Raw genomic sequence first — 9,315 nt, 5'->3', positions numbered from 1 at the left:
AAAGGGACCTTCTGAGACAACAGAAATCTTGATTGGGATGATGATGACACAGGTGTATACATGTATACAAATGTATTGTTAAAATGGTGTGTGTTTATATTTACATACTTTATTATACCTATATGGCTTGATTTGGGGGTGAGGGGATAGCAGGGACTGAACCTAGGTTTTCAGGCATGCTAAGCAAGCAATCTATCAGTGAACTACATACACAGTCCTATTTTTACTCTTTGACATGAGGCTTCACATGACATGAAGTTTTGACACGAGGTTGCCCGGGTTGGTCCTGAACTGCTCTGTAGCCCACCCAGGTAAGCCCTGACCTTGCAATTTTCTGACCTTAACCTAAGTAGCTGGGACTTTAGGCCTGGGCCACAAGGTCTGTGGGCTCCTATCACATACATTTGTTTGTCTGTTTGTGATAAAAAAAAACCCCAAAAGTTGGTATTCAAGGGTCACAAAAATAATAGGCAAAGCCTTAGAAAAGAACTACTGGCTTTAAAATACCACTAAGAAAGTATTAACATTTTCCAAGAGCACTGGTAGTTCCTTGTACTCAGGCTCCCCCAGCCCTCACTCTGACAGAGAACATACAGACCTTCAAGTATATTAAGACTCAAGAAGATTAAAATGTTCCTCACATAGAAGAGCAGGCCCCATATCTCAGCCTAGGGGTGGTAGCTGAGAGGGAGGTTGCAATCCATGTCAGGTCAGCTCAAGGAGGACAGACAGACAGACCGAATGGCCCAGCCATGCCCCAGATGGTTCTTAGGCCCTCTAAAGCACCCTATCTGTCAGACTCCACCATGAGAATATGCTACACTTCCAGAATTTGCTCTGGAACCACAGACACAGGACCCAATTTGCCCTCCTGACAATCCTGGCACAGAGACTGGCTGGACTATCCCAACTCTGGGCTAAAAGGAAGGTCTCAGAGGGTCCAGGCCTGCTGCCACCAAAGAAGTGCTAAGGATGCTCACAGATGGTCCTAGAGAGCTCTACATAGCAAGTCCTAGGGCTAGACTCTAGGTAGCAACACTTGCTTCTAGAACCCCTTTCAAAAGTGAAGAACCATTTGATTACCAGTTCTGCAGCAGGCCAAAGGGGCTACTCGGGCTTTCAACATCTTATCTTTAATCTGTTTCAGCTGGGCAAAACTTCCATTCAGGGGTTCTATAATCACCGCAGTGAGTTAAACCTTCCACACCTTCCCAGGGGTGAGACAATGAGGCTGTCAATGGAGTTTCACTGTCACCCAAGCCAGAAGTACCCAGAAAAGAGCAGGAAAAGCTAACAGACAGCAGAGCTTCTTTTCCAGGGCCCCTCTACCCGTGAGTCCTTCCAAGGCAGACTGCTGCCCCAGTGAAAGGTACCAAGGGAAGGTGGCATGGTAAGAGGCCTGTTAGCCTGCAGCTCTAGGATGTCATAAAGAGTGCAAAAGGAGCAAAGGCTGGGAATCAGGAGCTGCTCTGGCTGCATTCAGGAGTAGATAATCCCTTTAATGCTGGTTCTAGGCCCAAGACCCACACAGGAGGGGCCTTCAGGTGTTTCTGAGTAGGCCAGCTCCAGGGATGTCTGTGCTCACAGGAGTGGTGGTGGGGGGAGCACCTCTCTATTCCTCCAAGCCCAAGAACTCTCAGCCCAAGAAGCTGTCAGGCTAACGAGGCTACCCCACTACCACTCCATCTGAGCGTGGCAGGCTGCACCGCACGACTGGCTTCAGGTGGCTCTTCTTTAATTAATGGCATCCCAGGCTCTGCAGGGAGCTTCACCCCACACAATGAATGGCCCTCTCTCATTAGAGGCAAGCCTGCCATGATGTATTCAGGGTGAGGGCCAGGATTCATTTCCCTGTCTGTGGGTTGGCGATGGGAGGGAGGAAGAGGCAGCAGGGAGATTTATATCGAGTGACTTGGATTAGCTGCAGCTGAAACATGACCCCATCAACTCAAGCTGCCTTCTTGGGGCTAACCCAATGTACCTCTGATGACGAGAGTGCTCTAGGGAAACTGAAGGGAGGGCAGGAGGTCTGGTTGCCATTCTCTCTGACTCTCTCTGAGCTTAGACTCTAACTTGAAGGTCCAGAGTTCCTTTACAACCTCTGGGGCATCCTCTGCCCCTGCCCCCGCACATCTCATATGCTTGTGAGCCCTTGCTGACTTGGAACAATCTTTCCCATCAAGAGCTCTGTCGTGACTGGGACGCACTAGCCCCCTATGTAAAGGATGGAGGCTCTACCCTACCGCTTTCAGTTGATTCTTTTGACTTTTATAGTAAGCAATACGCAGATCCCTTACTTCAGAAAGAGTCTGTAACATGGCTTGCTTCTTAACTGTTGTCTGGAGAGGACCCAGGGATATTGTACAACAGGGCATCTCAGACATCAGACCAGCTGGCACTAGAAAAAGGCAGGCATGAATTTGTCACAAAAACATGTGGACATGTGTCACTTCACTATAGTGATCTACTGAGCTGAGTTCCATTTCCAGTGTGGAAAGATTTGGACAACTCTGTTCTTAGCAAGAATCTATCTTTGCCTGCTGAGTCAGCTTACTGGCCAGCAACTCTATTCTCCTTCTTCCCACCTCTTCCAGATACCATCTTATAGGGCGCAGAAGACTGACTGAGTGGGGAAACTGTGCCCTCTAGGCAAAAGGGAAGCACTTGGGCCTTGAGCTGTGTGTACAGAATTGTTACACTCTTAACAAGAGGGTCACACTGTACTCTGTTTGCTTTTACCTGGTAGGTCTAGAATCGAGGTGACTGAGGCTGTACAACATACAGCCCTGTCCACTGCTTACAAAAATCTCAGTAAACTCGACTTTCAATTCTGCTTGTACACAGAGAAACAGCACACTTTGAAACTCATGTTCTTTCCACTATAAGCCCATAGAGGGCCAATTCACTAAGTGTGCTGGAAGGAGGGCCTTCACATGAAACTATGAGCTAATTCAAATGCTGCTTTGCAGGCCTGCTGTAACCCTAGGAGAGCCAGGGCAGCTGTCCATCATCTGCACACACACTCGGTGCCTGTCAGCCGTGCTTCTCTCTGGTCCAGGAAGGGAGTGTTCATATATCCTTGCTTCCCTACTCAGAAAGAGATGTAACTCAGTTCCGCTTTGCTAAGCCCTATTTGGCAATGTGTCTAAACACATGCAAACTTAATTAGCTCAGGAGGGGAACCCAAGTGCTTGTAGTGACAGATAAAAGTAACAGGGAATGAGACAAGTCAGGACTGGCAGGGAGTTCTTACTCCAGCCTGTTCCCCCAGCAGGCTGCTAATCAAAGGTGATGCAGCTCAGAGCTGGGGACTAACTGGCACTCTCTTGGGCAAGGAGTAAGGCTCAAAAGCTCAGGGGCATGATGAGATACGCTTTGTGCTTCCAAACATAAACGTGAGACTCAGGCATCCAAAATAGTACTATAGGCTCTAGGCTTCTTATAACTGACCCGAGGAGCCAGGTGGAGTGGTGGCACACACCTGGAATTCCGGCCCTTCAGAGGCTGAGTCAGGACAGTGATCTCAAGACCAGCTTGGGCTACAACACTGAGACTCTATCTTGAACTAAAAGCAACACAACAAAACAAACAGCACAGATCAGAGGATTCATTTATTTGTGACCTTGCAAGAAAGCTCTCCGGCAGTGCCAAATCATCCCCTCTACATCCTGAACAACCATGCCTTCAGCCCAAAATGAACATGAATGTCTACAGCTCCAACACCAGGCAGCTCAGGCTCTGACCTCAGAGCAAACAACAGACAGGAAGATGGGTGTGTTCCTATCAGTTCACAGAGTGTGAATCATGAAAACAAGGACTGAAACAGATGGTCAATGGCTATGGGCCAACAATGGGTCTACAGCCAGAGCCTAGGTTCAAATCCCTGCTCTGTCAATGCACAGGCTGCATGTCCTTGACAGCTTACTAATCTCTTTGAGCCTTAGTTTTTCAACTTATTTTTAAAACTTTTGAAAAAGTGTTACAAGAAGAAATCCTTCAGGGCTGTAAGACGGCTGAGCACGTAAAGGTTCTTTTCCCGTGCCTTACTGAGTTCAACTCCAGTGTCCTCCTCTGACTTGCTGATTCCATGGCAGAGCATAAACACACACTTTTTAAAAATAACCTAAATAACTACACATGGTGGGACTGATTGTTCTGGCAGCATGTGTATAGTAGAGGAATACAAAGTCGATCATCAATGGGAGGAGAGGCCCTTGGCCTTGTGAAGGTTCTGTGCCCCAGTGTAGGGGAAGGCCAGGGCCAGTAAGTGGGAGAGGGTGGGGTGACAAGTGTGGGGGGGGGGAGAAAAAAATAACCTGAATATAAGTAAATAACTTTTAAAAATAGCTGATAAGACTGTGGTAAGACTTAAATGACTATTGTGTAAGCAACACAAAAGACTACTGGTAAGTGTTCCACAAACAATAGCTGCATTTACTCTCTGCTTTTAAGCCTTTCAGGAGTCCCAGCCTCCAGTCTCAGAGGCACAAACCTCTCAGATACAGTACTGCCCATGTGCCCAGGAACAAGCTCCTTGTCCCAGGCCCAGACCGACTCAACACTCTGCCCTCTTCCAGAGCAGAAATTCTCCAGGGCCACTCAGCTGTCCTTTTAAACAAACAAACTACTGGCCTATGTGGCTTGTTAGCATAGTTCAGTGACCAACTGTGTACTTGGCAAACGTGAGGTCTTAGGATGGTCCCCAACACTACCACCATCCCAAAATTCTAAATATTTACTAAACAACTAATACACATCATGCTTTGTCTGAGGATTACAACAGTGTTCACAATCTAGTGAAAATAACAGACAAGCTGCAATAAAATTCTATGAAGGATTAAGTAAACAGGCTCCAGGAAGATGCACAGTCCTGAGGGAAGTAAGCAAGAGCCTGCCTCCATGGTCCCAACAGTATAGACCTGACCTTGAGAATAAGGGGGCCTTGACAGGGTGAGGCAGAGGCGTGATCTGACTGGAGTCAGAACTTAGGAGAACAGGTCACCTGGAGAAACCTCTGGTTAGAGTGGTCAACAGGATTTTGACATTAAGTGGTTGTGACTAGACAAAGGGTGGTTCTCAGGTTTCTGACAAGTAGCTGAGTGATAGCACCAGGCATTACAGGAGGCTGTAGAGAGAGGAAGGCAAGGGCAGTGGAGGTACAGGAGGCATCTGGGTACAAAGCTTGGTTTTAGAACAGCTGATGGAGAAGATCTCTTGTCTCTGGCAGGATCATGTTAGTTGTAATTTCTCTTGGGGAAAAAAGACTAGAATGAAGGAAAAAGAAAGATAGGACAGGGATTGAAGCAACTCCAGTATTTCAGAAACACCAACACTGTGAAGCACTCTTCTAATCCCAGAACTCCGGAGGCAGAGATCTCTGTGAGTTCAAGACCAGTCTAGTCCGCATAGCAAGCTCTAGGATAGCCAGATATATATACATATATACATAAACATACACATACAACCCTGTCTCAAAAACAAAATTCACCAAGACTTAGGAAAAACTAAGGAAAGAATGAACTGCAAAAGTGACTAAGGGGAAGGAGCCAAAGAATCAGAAGACACAAAGTTAAAGACTATTTTAGGATGACTTGATAGGCTTTACTGAATGAGCCTAGAAGACCCAGCCTGACCCGCAGCCAGAACCCTCTAGCTCAGTGCTCTCATACGGGCATCTCATCGCATTACCACACTTCAGGTACCAGCAGTCTTACTCTTCAACTTGACTACAGCAGAGTACACACTCCATACACCAGCAGTGAGCAAGAGTACAGTGAGCAAAACCCATGGCAATCTCCAGAGTTTCTTAAACCTCCAGTGTTTTAAGTCCACCCATGCAGAGTGCAAGCACAGGGTGTAGCATGCACACCCCAGAAGTCATGTAGCCAACTAAAGACCAGTGCCAGTCCTGCCCTTACCTGTAGCATGAGGGTCCCCTGAACCAACTCTGAGCATGCCCTAGCCTCTCTTTTACTCAGGATAGTGCTCAACTATCCAAAAAGGGCCTCTCTGCAAACTCACTGGAGGCCTGTGCCTCTCTCCAGTCAGCCTTGTCCCCCAGTCTTGCTTCTGTCCTTTGTCCTTCTTCTTACAGCAAAAGCCCACCTGGGAAGCATCTGCTCAGTGGGTAAGCCTGAAGCTACAGACCACAGGCCAGAGCTCAAGTTCGTCAAATGGCCACTCCTCACCATCTACATCACTACCTGCCCTCCACCCCAAGGATCACACTCCCCAACTGGCCAAGCAGAGGAACAAGAATCCCCTTGGGGAGTGCCAAGGAACAACAGGTAAGATGAGCAAAGGTCAGTCAGGGAGGAACAGAGAATTAAATAAACTAAACCCTATTAAGTATATTTTCTATAAAAAAGGATAGAAGAATAGTACAGTGGTAGTGGTGGTGCACACCTTTAATCCCAGCACTTGAAGCCAGCCTGCTGGTCTACAGAGTGAGTTCCAGGACAGCCAGGGCTACACAAAGAAACAGTGTCTCAAAATAACAACAACAACAACAGGAGGAGGAGGAGGAGGAGGAGGAGGAGGAGGAGGAGGAAGAGGAGGAGGAGGAGGAAGAGGAAGAAGAGGAGGAGGAAGAAGAGGAGGAAGAGGAGGAGGAAGAGGAAGAGGAGGGGGAGGAGGAGGAAAAGGAGGGGGAGGAGGAGGAGAAAATTAAATCCACACCCATTAAACTAAAACTCACCTTAATATAATAAGTACCTGGGACTACAACCTTAAGCCCTACAAATCTGGAGTATCAACTCATCCACATCTGAAGAAAGATGGATACAAAACGATTTTGTCACGACAATAACAGATTTCTTTGTTGTGGTGAGATTTCTCCTGACACTTCAGTTTCCATTTCTCAATGCTGCACTAATCAGGCTTTTTCCAACAACCGTGATGTGAACAGCTTGGGGGCTGGAGGAACAACAGCAAGGAGATGGAGCGGGGCTCCCGAAACGGGACTGTGAAATGAGAGCATTTGCTGAATTCCTTAGACTTAGTTAACTCTGAAAATGCATGTCAGAATACAAAGTCAGCCACATACTAACAACTTATGAGTGTCAATTTAACATACCCTTGTCAGTTGCTGCAGCAGCTTTTGCCAGGCGCACAGTACAGGGTGGCTCAGCTGAGAGCCACTGACAGCCGCTACCAAGGTTCCAGAACACCAGTAAGCAGTGCATGGTCACGCAGCACTACTTACTTTCTCTCTCTGGCTGCTTTTATTTTGTTACACATTTAATTAAGAGCTTTCCCAGCAGTTATGTGCAGTCCTGCTTCTTAAAGGCAGTCAAAGGCCCTCCTCCCCTACCTTGTTACCTAGCAGCAGCTTGCCTCTGGCATACCTTTCTCCAGAGTCCCGACTTCCTCACCAAATTCAAATCACTGCAAACTGTGAGTGGCAGAATTCCTTTCTGTGTAGTTGAATCTTTATCTCTGTGAACCCCAAAGTATTCCACTTTGTTTTGTTTGCTGTTTATAAAAGGGAGACATCGCCTCCTACCAGAGACAGTGGTTAGTACACACTTGGATTCTGCAACCCAATCTAGGTACTGTTTCTCATGAAGACACAGCATGGCAGTGCAGCACAGGCCAGAAGAGGCTTGACCAAAAAAAAAGAGAACAGTGCCCTTTAAAACTGGCCCTTATCTCATAGGACAACTCCAAATAAAGGAGCCCAGCAAAATGGTGTCTAGTCCCATGCACATCAAGTTCTCTCATGCATGCATGTGCACACAATTCACAAGTGGCAGCAGAAGTGCTTTGTCCACCAGCACCAGGACGACGAAGACACTAGGGAAGAAGGCACTGGAAGGGCAGGAGTCTAGGAGAGGGTACCTGGAGGAGCTGGGCCCTGGACCAGATCAAAGCATCTTCCACCTGGGATCAGTTTCTCCTGGGCTGCAAAGCCCCCACATAAGACTCTCTAGGTTTCAAAGCTACTTAGGAAACACTATGAGAACAGCCTTCCGTAGCTCAGTTGGCTTACCAACTGAGGTGCTTGCCTAGCATGTACAAAGCCCTGGGTTCAATCACCAGCACCACATATACACACCTATAATCCAAGGACTTGAAAAGTAGAGGCAGGAGGATCAGTAATCATCATACATAGTGACTATCAAGGCCAGCCTGGGTTAGTAATATACAAGGCCCTGTCTCAAAGAAAGGAATACCCTGGCCCTCTCACCTTTGCCATTGATGCTTCTAATTCACATCTGCTTCCAGACCCAACCCATAGAGCTGCCCTGTCATGTTTGAGCACAGAGACCCTCTGGTCTAAATGTGTACAGCTGATCTGTAAGCACAGTGTATGGGGCACGTGGGTGCTATGTGCCCATGTGTTCTGCAGATCATTCTTCCTGATTCCCCCACAACTCCAGCTAAAGTCCAACATCAGGCCTGACACCCAACTGGAGGTCTAAGCTCACCTCAATGACCAGGGTCTGAAAAACATACAAGGGACAAAGGACCCTGGTGAGAAGATATAATCTGATTTGAAAGCAATAGTCATTGTAGTCTATACTTCATCTTCACCGACACTCACCTTCTGTGTGCACGCACGGACGTGTGCACACACTCCTGCACGTGCATACACACAAGGTGGGGAGAGAAGAGAAAAGACAGAGAGAGAGGAGAGAAAGAATGCTTGCTGCTGCTTCAGTTACAAAGAACACAATGGTATTGATTCCATCATTCCTCAGCAAACAGCGCCCCACCCCCTCTAGTCCCCAGGGGCTGTCTGAAGCCAGGTATCCATGAGGACAGACAAGAAGCACAAGTGTCAACCCAGCCAAGGAACCTATTCTGCTTTCTACAACCAGACAGGATCAGAAGACAAAGGAGAAGAAGCAGTGGGGACAAAGGATGAGAGAGGAGGGGGGTGACTTGGGCAACTTCCCAGAAGCAGCCCTCTTTCATCAGACATCAGGCTCTCTGATAACCAGAGTCCTACATGCCAGATAATAGGGCAACATAGTAACAGCTAAGAGAAAGGACTCTGAAGCCAACTGCTGAGTCTGAATCCTGGCTGTGTGGTCCTGGGAAATTTACTTAACTTCTCTGTGCCTTTAATTTCACTAGTTATAGAATAGAAATAACAGTACCTACTTCACAGGATTAGTGAAGTTCTTAGAGAACTTTGAATATATACTATATACTCTGTTTAAAAGGTTTTTCCTGCCGGGCGGTGGTGGCACACGCCTTTAATCCCAGCCCTTGGGAGGCAGAGGCAGGTAGATTTCTGAGTTTGAGACCAGTCTGGTCTACAAAGTGAGTTCCAGGACAGCCAGGGCTACACAGAGAAACCCTGTCTCA

At 47.4% G+C, this 9,315-nt stretch overlaps 1 protein-coding gene across 12 annotated transcripts in view; it reads right to left on the bottom strand.

Moving 5' to 3' along the window:
• Eri3 (ERI1 exoribonuclease family member 3) overlaps positions 1-9,315 on the bottom strand; it is a 127,768-nt gene that overhangs the window by 75,177 nt on the left and 43,276 nt on the right. The window lies entirely within an intron of this gene.

This window comes from Mastomys coucha, unplaced genomic scaffold, assembly GCF_008632895.1.
Source record: "Mastomys coucha isolate ucsf_1 unplaced genomic scaffold, UCSF_Mcou_1 pScaffold18, whole genome shotgun sequence".
Taxonomy (NCBI): Eukaryota; Metazoa; Chordata; class Mammalia; order Rodentia; family Muridae; genus Mastomys; species Mastomys coucha.
The sequence above is the reverse complement of the archived record's forward strand: the minus strand, read 5'-3'. Positions and strand labels throughout refer to the sequence as shown.